Source organism: Trematomus bernacchii, unplaced genomic scaffold, assembly GCF_902827165.1.
Source record: "Trematomus bernacchii unplaced genomic scaffold, fTreBer1.1, whole genome shotgun sequence".
Classification (NCBI taxonomy): domain Eukaryota; kingdom Metazoa; phylum Chordata; class Actinopteri; order Perciformes; family Nototheniidae; genus Trematomus; species Trematomus bernacchii.
This window is the reverse complement of record NW_022987971.1, coordinates 32,087-45,340: the sequence shown is the minus strand read 5'-3', so window position 1 is coordinate 45,340 and position 13,254 is coordinate 32,087. Positions and strand designations below refer to the sequence as shown.

The following is a 13,254-nucleotide window of genomic DNA, read 5'->3' as shown; positions in this document are numbered from 1 at the left end:
GGTGCGTGAATGTGTTGTTAGCTAGAAAGCTAACGTTAAGTTTAAGCTACGTTAGACTTGGTTTCAAATCGATTAAGCATTGCAAAGAGAAGACAAAACGGTAAATGAACACTAGAACCGCCAAGGGATTCATTTTGACTAACCCTGATACTGACGGGCTGTCAGGAGAGAGCGAGAGAGAGAGGAAAAGAGATGCCTCGTTTATTTCCCCTGTGTTATCAGAAGTTACTGTAAACTGTTGAATAATGTAGTTCATCTACTTTTAGTAGTTTGTTTAAATGTTTTAATTATGTTGTTTTTGTTTGTAGAAGTGCATCATTCTTTGATTTATTGTAAAATGAATCTGAACTTTTTGATCTGTTATGATGATAAACTGAAGCCATTTCAAAATTAACCCAATTAAGTGAGTTTTAAATCGTCCTACTTAGTTTATAAGGAAATAATGAAGAGGAACAAATTCAATGATTTGAAAATGATATCTATGTAGGTGCTGACGCTGTTGGCGGTTCTAGTGTTAACAGACATTTAAATTAAATATGTGTAATGGCAAATGCCATATATGATTTTCTTACCTGGAATTCTGCCTTTTTGAACAGACTTTTTGATTGAGTCCTAGTTGTCTGCAGTTCTAGGGTTAATATGAATCTAATATGATTGTCATCGGTCTAAATTAGATTTCAAATGATTAACTGTGTATGTAATGAAGATCATAGTGTGGGTTAAATCCATTTTCATAACCACTGTCTTTTAACTGATTTAAATGCGGAAACTGGGCTTATTCATCAGAATTTCGTATGACTTGACTTGACTTGACTTGACCTGAGCAATGACTTGACTTGACTTGCTTGACTCTCACCACAGTGACTTGGGACTTGCTTGATACTTGTAGGTCAAGACTTGAGACTTGCTCATGACTTGCACATGTAGGACTTACTCCCACCTCTGATTTATACCCTTTAATTTAAACCCCCTGTTTTAGAGTCACTATGTGTCAGTCAGTGCTGGCTGTCATGGCTGAGAGGGGAGCTCTTCCTCATCTCTGCCACAGCTGGGGATCGAACCGCGGACCCACTTTCACTTTTTTATTTATTTGTTCACTTTTTGGGCCCCCTTTCCTCTCCTTGCTCCCCTGCTTTCACAGAGAAGAATGGGCAGTATCCTACTGTGAGTCAAATGTGCATTAATTGTTAGCAAATACGCGTGTAAAAACTGTTACAAACGCACTTTTATGTCCGACATTAGTCATAGGCCTACTTCTGAGCTAACCGTGCTGTGTGTACGGTACTTTGTGAAACGCTGATGAACAGTGGCGGCCGGTGGTCTTTTTTTTTGGTGGGGCTCTTGACGTACCGTAAGTGACCTACCCGGGGGGTCCGGGGGGTTTCACCCCGGAAATTTTTTTTCGAGAAATGACCCCTTAAATGATGACTTCTGGTGATGTTAGAGGGGGGGGGAAAGGAGAAATCGAGGCTTAAAAATATGAGAAGACTGATCAATACCTCCATAATCTTCAGTGTGGAAAATATTATTTATCAACCTGAACATCTACTACTTTACCAGGAATTTGTGTTCTCAGAACTGGTCTGTTTTTTTCTTTCTTAAAACTGTTCATGTTTTATGAACCAACACCTTCACCAAGTAGCTTTACAGTGAACTGCATGTGAGATATAAAATTAATAGCATCTTTTCAGTAGCATTAATTATAAATATTTAAGTGGTTCAATACAAGTCACTACAGCATTTCAAACTGAACTGTGAATAAATGCAATTTAAAAAAAATAACCACAGCACAAAATGTCATAAATTGTGTTTTTTTCTTTGTTTCTCTGAGGATTATTTACAAACAGGCTTATTTACATATAGCAATAACTCAGAAATGAAAAAGCTACATCGTCTAACACGAACAACCAGTTAGCATAATGATAATATATGTGTTATGTACAATGTAACTGGCAAGGCTAGAGCAAGAAAGAACATAAAGTTTGCAAAAGGTTTAAATAACTTCAAGTATCTGTCTTCAGATTACGTGGAGGTTTTAGTCCGATGGGAAGCAGATTTTAAGCGACACCGAAGATAAACCAAAAATGTGGTGGAGCTGCAAACCGTGTAGTGTTGCTGGGACAGAACAGGAGCTATAACCGTTGGAAAATACATCACAGACAATGCAACAAACGTGGAGACAGAACAATCACTTCTGTGATAAATGCCCACTTATTAATAAACTTCTAACAACCATGGGAAACCTCCTCTCTACATATAAAGTGATATCCAAGCATGGGAAACAAAAGACAGCATTTACCTGTTTGCATCCAGCTAGCCAAGCCTTTCTTGTGTACCAGCTACTTGTGAAGCCTCGTGTATAAATGTTGTCTTTTTCACGAGATTGCTGCGATATATTCAAATCGGGTTGGTCCGGTGCAAGGTCTTTAAGCAACAATTTATCTGCCAAACTTCTCCTTTCGAAAGGATTGGAGATTAGCTCTTGAACAGAATTAGCCGGGGACCGAGGTCCGGAGACTCCACCTGCACACGAAGCCATCCTCATCAACTACTGCGTCAACCGGATACGAGTCACTGTCCAAACTACTCACAGACTGCACTGGGCGCTGACATTGGCGCCCGGTGACCGTCATCTTTGACGACGCTGATTGGCTGAAATTATATTTTCGCGGCATAGTTTACACGTTACAGATAGCAACAGTCAGCTGCTGGTGGCTGCTGCTGCACTGGTTGAAGGCTCCTCTCTTAGCGCCCAGACGAGAGAAGGTGCATGGGCAAGGCCAGGCAGGAAACATGTGACTTATCAGTAACTTTAGACATCGTAACACAATTTTAAACGAGATTTTATTGTAGATTATACATTTTACTGATACCAATTATATAATATTTACCTTGTTCATTAAAAATAAAATAAAAACATGTATATTTTTTTAAACATATATATTTTTTTTAATTTTAATTTTAATTATTATTATTTATTTATTTTTTCAATATGGGAAGAGGTGGGGCGGCGCCCCTAGCGCCCCTATGGACCGGCCGCCACTGCTGATGAAGTAATCGATGTTAGTACAACGGAGCTTTACGAGCTCTACACTTGGAAACACTTGGACTGCGCCAGGTCACGGAGGTGGAAGTGTTTAAGGGGTCATGCTGATGCTTAGGAGTCCGCCCTCTGATGCATTTAGTGCTGACAGGGTGAGGAGGATGTCCCGCTCCGCTGTGTGTGTTTCCCTGGATGCTGCAGAGAGCCATGTGAGCGGGACGTTACGGAGCTCAGGTATCCGCTCTCTGATGCACAGCGGAGCGGGACATCCTCCTCAACCTGTCAGCCCTAAATGCATCAGAGGGCGGAGGACTCCTGAGCTCCGTAACGTCCCGCTAAAGTGGCACTTTAGACTCTGTGCAGCATCCAGATTTCTAAACCTCTCAGGTCTGTATTTACTGTGATCAGATGCTGCTCTGTTTACATGCACAGATGACTCCTGTTAGATGAAATCCTGCTTATTGTAATAACAGAAATGTGAGATGCAAACAGAAGAAGTCATGAAGGCACAGAGCTCAGAGGTGGTGTCTCTCCTCCACAAGTTAAAAGCATAACCCACTACTCGAAGTGAAACTAGTGAACTAAATGTTTAAGTGTTATAAAGAAAGGCAGAGGAGTGAAGAGGAGCAGAGTGCAGAGGAGATCAGAGCAGGCTCTGCAGCCGCAGTACCACATGCGGCCATGGGGGCGCTGTTTCACCCCAAATCATCCCAAATCATATCAAATCATATCAAATCTTTAAAAAATCATATTAAATCATAGAAAAGAGCTACAGGAAGGAAACAATAAGGAACGCTTCACGAATTTGCGTGTCATCCTTGCGCAGGGGCCATGCTAATCTTCTCTGTATCGTTCCAATTTTAGTATATGTGCTACCGAAGTAACACAATATAACTAAGAATCTGGGGAGAATATATACCTCTCTGACCTGGGAGCAGCCTCTGCTCTGGTCCCAGGACACCTGGAGGCTCAGAGGAGGAAAACCCTGCTTTAAAAGGCTCTATATGTGCAGAATTACATGTGTTAATGTGTGATTGTGACCCCTCAGGAACTCAAGTGACCCCCCAGGACTTAAAGTGGCCCCCCAGGACCGGCAGACCCACTTCAGGTTCTGCTGAGGAACCGCTAGGGCATGTGGGTAAAGCATGCAAAGAGCTGATACGTCACACGGGCCAGGATTGGTCGACTGGAGACGAGAGGACAAAAGATCTGGCCGCTCCTCCCCCTCTGGCATTCCTCCCAGACGCCCTTTGACCCCCCCTCAGGACCCAGAGAGGGAGAGGGAAGAGGGGGGAGACAAAGAGAGGGACACCGGGTAGGGGGGGGGGAAACCCAACTCCAAAAACCCTCCCCCTACCACGTCATACGTCTTTGTGTGTTTGCGTACAGGTTTCCCTTCAATTTGTGACTTGAAGTGCCGCTCTGCACCAAATACTGGGGACAGGAAGTTATAATAACCCTCCCCGACTAAAAGCTGTACTAATGGACCATGTGCAACACTGTCTGTGTCCCCCCCTGAAACACGCTGTGCACAAAGTGGTTCCTTGCAACATTGACAAGTAGTAAACTGAGTAAGACAACGCAGACATGTTCTGTGTGTTTACAGGATCTGCAGCTCATAAACCGCAGATTTCAAGAGGTTTACTGAAAAGGAAACGCCACTAAACACAGTTCCTGTTTCTTCCGGAGAGGAGGGGGGTTTGTTTGTCCCTCAGCGTAAAGAAGGAGCTTCATTCAGCTGAGAGACTGCAGACGGAGGTCATGGAGGAGGAAGGGAGTGTGGGTTGTTGTTTGAAATAGGTCAGCACTCACACTTGCCGCACTCGTCTTCTGTTCCTCCTCTCTTCTGTTCCTCATCAGATCCTCAGACTCTAGTCTCAGCTCTAGGAGAGACATTGCAGTCAGACAGACGCTGTGTGGAGGAATCAGCCTGCAGACAGAAGAGGAAACAACACATGCTGCAGGACAGGCTTTACAAGAGAAAGAAAATACCTCATTGTTTACTTTCCACATGCAAAAGGGAGTAGTGGTCTGCATGTGAACAATGTGCTGTAAAGGGTTCAATAAAACACATCATATCCAAATCATATTTACACACCATAGAAGCTATAATAAAGGAGCAAGGAGACACCAAAGGGAGAGCTATCGACAAACTCATTTCCAGTCAAACTATCAGCAGAAAAACCCAGAACATTTCAGAGTCAAGTTGTTTTGAACAATCCTGGACTCATTTACTTTAGCTGGAATGGACCCTCAGTCTTTGTTGGAGCAACATGTATTTTATCTGTTCTTAATCAACACATTCATTCTGTGTCTGCATTACTCCTCTATGGAGTAAATAGAACTAGAAAATGCATTTCCTGCAGAAAATGCGTGCGAATGCTGTAAACTGTGAACATTTGTGGCTGAATTTAGCTGAAAATGCAGAAAAAGCTGAATATGTTATTAGCTGAATGGTAGCTGCTTTTAGCTACAAAAATGCAGAAAAAGCTTAATATTTAAAAGAAAAGGTTTTAAAAAAGGTATAAACAACAACAGCAAACTTTTGAACTAACTTGATCGCCCTCTCTCTCTCCTCTTGATCGCCCTCTCTCTCTTCTCCTGATCACCCTCTCTCTCTTCTCTTGATCGCCCTCTCTCTCTTCTCTTGATCGCCCTCTCTCTCTCCTCTTGATCGCCCTCTCTCACCTGTGTGTGTAAACCCAGAGATGAAAGGTTACCATGGTGACGACTTATGACGATTTACCAACTGCAGCACTGAGTCCCATTAAGAATGCATTGAGGATTATATCTGACAATTTTGCCACCTGTTCAAAAACTATGGCTCCTATCAAAAATGACCACACCGTGAGCATCAGGGAACCCCAATGAACCAACCAATATGTTGTTTTTTTGGTTTTGTGTGTAAAATGTGGAGATGGGAGCAGTTTGTCTAAAGTGTACTTCTCTCTGTTCTGAAGAAAGTTCCGGAAAGATTTAACATGGGAATCAATTGGGAGCTAGGTGGACTTTTTGTCTCTTCATGCCCTCAAGAGGCATTTCGTTTAATATGTCTTCTTAATTTTTTTTTATTTTCCAACCTAGGAGAGGTTTTCCTACGTTTTTCATGAAAAAATATGTCTGAGGAGTGTAGGGTTTGGGAATTATGGCAAGTTTAAAACATTTTTTGGGGAGAATTTGAAGCACCCCTCCACTCTGTTTTGAGATCAAAGCACTCTAGACTTAACGAGCTGCTCCATCCACACTAATGTTAAAATCTGAAAAAGGCCTCTCTACCAAGCTCCAAACAAAGTTAATTATCTCAAAAAGTGTCAATCAAAATCAATTTTGAATAGCTGAAGGTCTTGTGATCATTTGAAAGTTGGAATGAGGTCTCTAGCTGAAAGTATGTGGAAGGAGTAGCATTTGGTGCAAAGCGTAGGAAAAGAGGATTTGAAGGCATCTCCCATTGACTTCCATGTTAAAAAAAGAGTTTAAAAAGCTGAATATTTCAAAAAGTATAACATATTTTTAAAAATGTGAAGGTTTCCCATCGATTCCTGAACAGGCTGAATTGTTTAATATTCGAATGGTTTCTGTAGCTGAAAATAAGCTGAAGTTATGGAGAGCCAAAGTATGGTTGAAATAATAAGGGGAAGAATAAAGAATCAAAGTACTATAGTGGAATGCTGTGGCACAGCATTCGCACTAATTAAAAAGTAGGAGAGTTAGTGCAACGTAGCCTTTGCTAACGTTAGCATTCCCCTGCCAGTTCTGTAGTATTCCAATACATCAGGAAAAGACACATCAAAACAATTGGCGTTAGGAACATAAAAAATACAAAATAAAACACAACTCAGGAATTAAGGTGTTGTAAAACTGTTGGGCTTTTTTAAACTTTTGGTATAATTTCATGTCATTAAGAAAACCACTTAATACTGGGGATGTTTTAAGAAAGCGACATTTGTGTTTGAAATAATTTGCCAATTCTTATCTCTGTTTTTTTGTTTTCAAATTGAAGGCTGAATGTTATCTTGTCACATGTTGAGACTGGGCTGTTCTGCTCATTATAAGTGAACCAACACATCCCAACATGTTTGAACTACAACGCAGTGTACGGCCTCAAAAGTTAAGTTATAAGTTAGCAAAATCAATCAAAAGTAAGTAAATTATTCTTGATAGTTGAATATACTTTAAGAAACAAACAGCCTTCATCTCAGCTCTCCAGAGGCTTTACTTTATTTAGTGTTTTCAGCTCATTCCTTCAAACAGAAGCCTCAGATTACTTATAATAAGGGGAAATATTCAGGGTACATTTCACGCTTGTTATGCAGATAAGTTATTGGGCTTTTTTTATAAAATAAGATTTGTTAGAACATGTTTTAATTGACTGAATTTATTTGAAAAGTGGTCTTATCAACACGTGAATACTACTGTGTAATATCTGTTTACATATATATCTAAGAAGTACAATATAAGACAAGCACAGGTTTCATGTGTGGGCCGTATCACATTCTACTTTTAGAATCTGCTCCCCTCTGATTTAGATATATACGGATGTATTTCCTTTCTATTGTGGATTTGTAAATACATGCTGCTAATAATCATTTGTATTATATTTGTATCTTTTAAAACATTTCTAACTCGTGTAATGCTTGCTGCGGCTGCTGCAACTAAATCATTTCATAATTTTGGGGGCAATAAAGTATCAACACAAACAGAGCAGTGCCGTTCCACAGTCTGACCAGCAGGTGGCAGGCTGTGCCCACTAGAGAGGGAATCATGGAAAACACCGTAGAAACACTTTAGAAATGTCACAACTCAGCAATAACATACCTGCCAACCCTACCGATTTGGGCGGTAGTCTACCGCTTTTGACATGTTTCTACCGCCTACCGACTTAGCTGACTCTCCCTACCGATTTTCAATCTTCCCAAACTATAACAAATAAAAATGACACTACATAGACACTGGACTCGACTTTTGGCGGACACCGTTTGCAGCGTGTCTGTGATCCCATCATACAAACAGTCCTCTGTGTTTCAGTCGATCGCGAGATGTGTCTAAAAATAGAACAACAATATTCTGTTTTATCGTTAATGTCCTATAAAATAATCTTCCTGTGCCAGAATAATGCACTTGAACGCATCAAAGCTTTGTGATTGGCGTGACCATAGATATATATAAACACGAATCTGCTGCCAAAGTGCAATAAAAAAGACAAAATTAATAGAATCAAACCCTTTTATTTTTTTTGCATTTTAGTAGAGTATAAAAAGAAATGCCTTTAAAATAGGATGCAAGCAACACTAGTTTCTTAACCTGAATTGATAATAGACTATAATCAATTTAAACAGAACAGATCTTAAAGTTTGCATTCTTATACCATTTTGTACAATAATTATAATGAATAAGTTCAAACAAACTAAAACTTACAGCTGATTAATAACGGTATCTAACTTGAATTTTTATTATATCAAAAACCTGTTGAAATGCTACTGTTATTTTTACTGTCCCCAAAAAGCGCGTCGGCAGCCTCCAGGAATGCTTCTTTCACACAACTCGCCGTCTTTGAAAGACTTCATGTGTTTTGCAAGAACGTGACTGACACGATAAGATGCTATGGTAGCAGCCTTGCTCTTGTTGTTGGGCCTGGTGAAAATGGACTGCTGTGCATTTAGCTGTCCTTTCAGGTCCCTCACCTTTTGGGAGCGTAGGGCAGAATTAGGAGGGAATTCCGTAGCGTTTGTGCACTGTTTTGAAATGCCGCTCCTAAATTACCCTTCTTCGATAAAGCCACGCTCGCATTGCAGATGAGACAGATAGACTTTGAATTGGAATAGATACAAAAATAATCATCCTCCCCACTCAGAGTGCAAAATATAATATTTAAAGGATTTTTGTTATGCTCTTAATTGTGTCTTGATTCTATTAATAGTGCCCACTGCCACTGGGCCAGCAGATTCGTGTTATATATCCTGGGTTCACGCCAATCACAAAGCTTTGATGCGTTCAAGTGCATTATTCTGGCACAGAAGATTATTTTATAGGACATTAACGATAAAACAGAATATTGTTGTTCTATTTTTAGACACATCTCGCGATCGACTGAAACACAGAGGACTGTTTGTATGATGGGATCACAGACACGCTGCAAAACGGTGTCCGCCAAAAGTCGAGTCCAGTGTCTATGTAGTGTCATTTTTATTTGTTATAGTTTGGGAAGATTGAAAATCGGTAGGGAGAGTCAGCTAGTCGGTAGGCGGTAGAAACATGTCAAAAGCGGTAGACTACCGCCCAAATCGGTAGGGTTGGCAGGTATGTTATTGCTGAGTTGTGACATTTCTAAAGTGTTTCTACGGTGTTTTCCATGATTCCCTCTCTAGTGGGCACAGCCTGCCACCTGCTGGTCAGACTGTGGAACGGCACTGCTCTGTTTGTGTTGATACTTTATTGCCCCCAAAATTATGAAATGATTTAGTTGCAGCAGCAGCAGCAAGCATTACACGAGTTAGAAATGTTTTAAAAGATACAAATATAATACAAATGATTATTAGCAGCATGTATTTACAAATCCACAATAGAAAGGAAATACATCCGTATATATCTAAATCAGAGGGGAGCAGATTCTAAAAGTATAATGTGATACGGCCCACACATGAAACCTGTGCTTGTCTTATATTGTACTTCTTAGATATATATGTAAACAGATATTACACAGTAGTATTCACGTGTTGATAAGACCACTTTTCAAATAAATTCAGTCAATTAAAACATGTTCTAACAAATCTTATTTTATAAAAAAAGCCCAATAACTTATCTGCATAACAAGCGTGAAATGTACCCTGAATATTTCCCCTTATTATAAGTAATCTGAGGCTTCTGTTTGAAGGAATGAGCTGAAAACACTAAATAAAGTAAAGCCTCTGGAGAGCTGAGATGAAGGCTGTTTGTTTCTTAAAGTATATTCAACTATCAAGAATAATTTACTTACTTTTGATTGATTTTGCTAACTTATAACTTAACTTTTGAGGCCGTACACTGCGTTGTAGTTCAAACATGTTGGGATGTGTTGGTTCACTTATAATGAGCAGAACAGCCCAGTCTCAACATGTGACAAGATAACATTCAGCCTTCAATTTGAAAACAAAAAAACAGAGATAAGAATTGGCAAATTATTTCAAACACAAATGTCGCTTTCTTAAAACATCCCCAGTATTAAGTGGTTTTCTTAATGACATGAAATTATACCAAAAGTTTAAAAAAGCCCAACAGTTTTACAACACCTTAATTCCTGAGTTGTTTTATTTTGTATTTTTTATGTTCCTAACGCCAATTGTTTTGATGTGTCTTTTCCTGATGTATTGGAATACTACAGAACTGGCAGGGGAATGCTAACGTTAGCAAAGGCTACGTTGCACTAACTCTCCTACTTTTTAATTAGTGCGAATGCTGTGCCACAGCATTCCACTATAGTACTTTGATTCTTTATTCTTCCCCTTATTATTTCAACCATACTTTGGCTCTCCATAACTTCAGCTTATTTCAGCTACAGAAACCATTCGAATATTAAACAATTCAGCCTGTTCAGGAATCGATGGGAAACCTTCACATTTTTAAAAATATGTTATACTTTTTGAAATATTCAGCTTTTTAAACTCTTTTTTTAACATGGAAGTCAATGGGAGATGCCTTCAAATCCTCTTTTCCTACGCTTTGCACCAAATGCTACTCCTTCCACATACTTTCAGCTAGAGACCTCATTCCAACTTTCAAATGATCACAAGACCTTCAGCTATTCAAAATTGATTTTGATTGACACTTTTTGAGATAATTAACTTTGTTTGGAGCTTGGTAGAGAGGCCTTTTTCAGATTTTAACATTAGTGTGGATGGAGCAGCTCGTTAAGTCTAGAGTGCTTTGATCTCAAAACAGAGTGGAGGGGTGCTTCAAATTCTCCCCAAAAAATGTTTTAAACTTGCCATAATTCCCAAACCCTACACTCCTCAGACATATTTTTTCATGAAAACGTAGGAAAACCTCTCCTAGGTTGGAAAATAAAAAAAAATTAAGAAGACATATTAAACGAAATGCCTCTTGAGGGCATGAAGAGACAAAAAGTCCACCTAGCTCCCAATTGATTCCCATGTTAAATCTTTCCGGAACTTTCTTCAGAACAGAGAGAAGTACACTTTAGACAAACTGCTCCCATCTCCACATTTTACACACAAAACCAAAAAAACAACATATTGGTTGGTTCATTGGGGTTCCCTGATGCTCACGGTGTGGTCATTTTTTGATAGGAGCCATAGTTTTTGAACAGGTGGCAAAATTGTCAGATATAATCCTCAATGCATTCTTAATGGGACTCAGTGCTGCAGTTGGTAAATCGTCATAAGTCGTCACCATGGTAACCTTTCATCTCTGGGTTTACACACACAGGTGAGAGAGGGCGATCAAGAGGAGAGAGAGAGGGCGATCAAGAGAAGAGAGAGAGGGCGATCAAGAGAAGAGAGAGAGGGTGATCAGGAGAAGAGAGAGAGGGCGATCAAGAGGAGAGAGAGAGGGCGATCAAGTTAGTTCAAAAGTTTGCTGTTGTTGTTTATACCTTTTTTAAAACCTTTTCTTTTAAATATTAAGCTTTTTCTGCATTTTTGTAGCTAAAAGCAGCTACCATTCAGCTAATAACATATTCAGCTTTTTCTGCATTTTCAGCTAAATTCAGCCACAAATGTTCACAGTTTACAGCATTCGCACGCATTTTCTGCAGGAAATGCATTTTCTAGTTCTATTTACTCCATAGAGGAGTAATGCAGACACAGAATGAATGTGTTGATTAAGAACAGATAAAATACATGTTGCTCCAACAAAGACTGAGGGTCCATTCCAGCTAAAGTAAATGAGTCCAGGATTGTTCAAAACAACTTGACTCTGAAATGTTCTGGGTTTTTCTGCTGATAGTTTGACTGGAAATGAGTTTGTCGATAGCTCTCCCTTTGGTGTCTCCTTGCTCCTTTATTATAGCTTCTATGGTGTGTAAATATGATTTGGATATGATGTGTTTTATTGAACCCTTTTACAGCACATTGTTCACATGCAGACCACTACTCCCTTTTGCATGTGGAAAGTAAACAATGAGGTATTTTCTTTCTCTTGTAAAGCCTGTCCTGCAGCATGTGTTGTTTCCTCTTCTGTCTGCAGGCTGATTCCTCCACACAGCGTCTGTCTGACTGCAATGTCTCTCCTAGAGCTGAGACTAGAGTCTGAGGATCTGATGAGGAACAGAAGAGAGGAGGAACAGAAGACGAGTGCGGCAAGTGTGAGTGCTGACCTATTTCAAACAACAACCCACACTCCCCTCCTCCTCCATGACCTCCGTCTGCAGTCTCTCAGCTGAATGAAGCTCCTTCTTTACGCTGAGGGACAAACAAACCCCCCTCCTCTCCGGAAGAAACAGGAACTGTGTTTAGTGGCGTTTCCTTTTCAGTAAACCTCTTGAAATCTGCGGTTTATGAGCTGCAGATCCTGTAAACACACAGAACATGTCTGCGTTGTCTTACTCAGTTTACTACTTGTCAATGTTGCAAGGAACCACTTTGTGCACAGTGTGTTTCAGGGGGGGACACAGACAGTGTTGCACATGGTCCATTAGTACAGCTTTTAGTCGGGGAGGGTTATTATAACTTCCTGTCCCCAGTATTTGGTGCAGAGCGGCACTTCAAGTCACAAATTGAAGGGAAACACACAAAGACGTATGACGTGGTAGGGGGAAGGTTTTTGGAGTTGGGTTTCCCCCCCCCCTACCCGGTGTCCCTCTCTTTGTCTCCCCCCTCTTCCCTCTCCCTCTCTGGGTCCTGAGGGGGGGTCAAAGGGCGTCTGGGAGGAATGCCAGAGGGGGAGGAGCGGCCAGATCTTTTGTCCTCTCGTCTCCAGTCGACCAATCCTGGCCCGTGTGACGTATCAGCTCTTTGCATGCTTTACCCACATGCCCTAGCGGTTCCTCAGCAGAACCTGAAGTGGGTCTGCCGGTCCTGGGGGGCCACTTTAAGTCCTGGGGGGTCACTTGAGTTCCTGAGGGGTCACAATCACACATTAACACATGTAATTCTGCACATATAGAGCCTTTTAAAGCAGGGTTTTCCTCCTCTGAGCCTCCAGGTGTCCTGGGACCAGAGCAGAGGCTGCTCCCAGGTCAGAGAGGTATATATTCTCCCCAGATTCTTAGTTATATT

The 13,254-nt window shown here is 40.6% G+C and overlaps 1 non-coding gene across 1 annotated transcript; it reads right to left on the bottom strand.

Moving 5' to 3' along the window:
• Positions 1 to 3,824: 3,824 nt before the first annotated feature.
• LOC117471158 lies at positions 3,825 to 3,930 on the bottom strand. The gene has a single exon (XR_004554776.1). It is a non-coding gene; the product is annotated as a U6 spliceosomal RNA (small nuclear RNA).
• Positions 3,931 to 13,254: the final 9,324 nt, after the last annotated feature.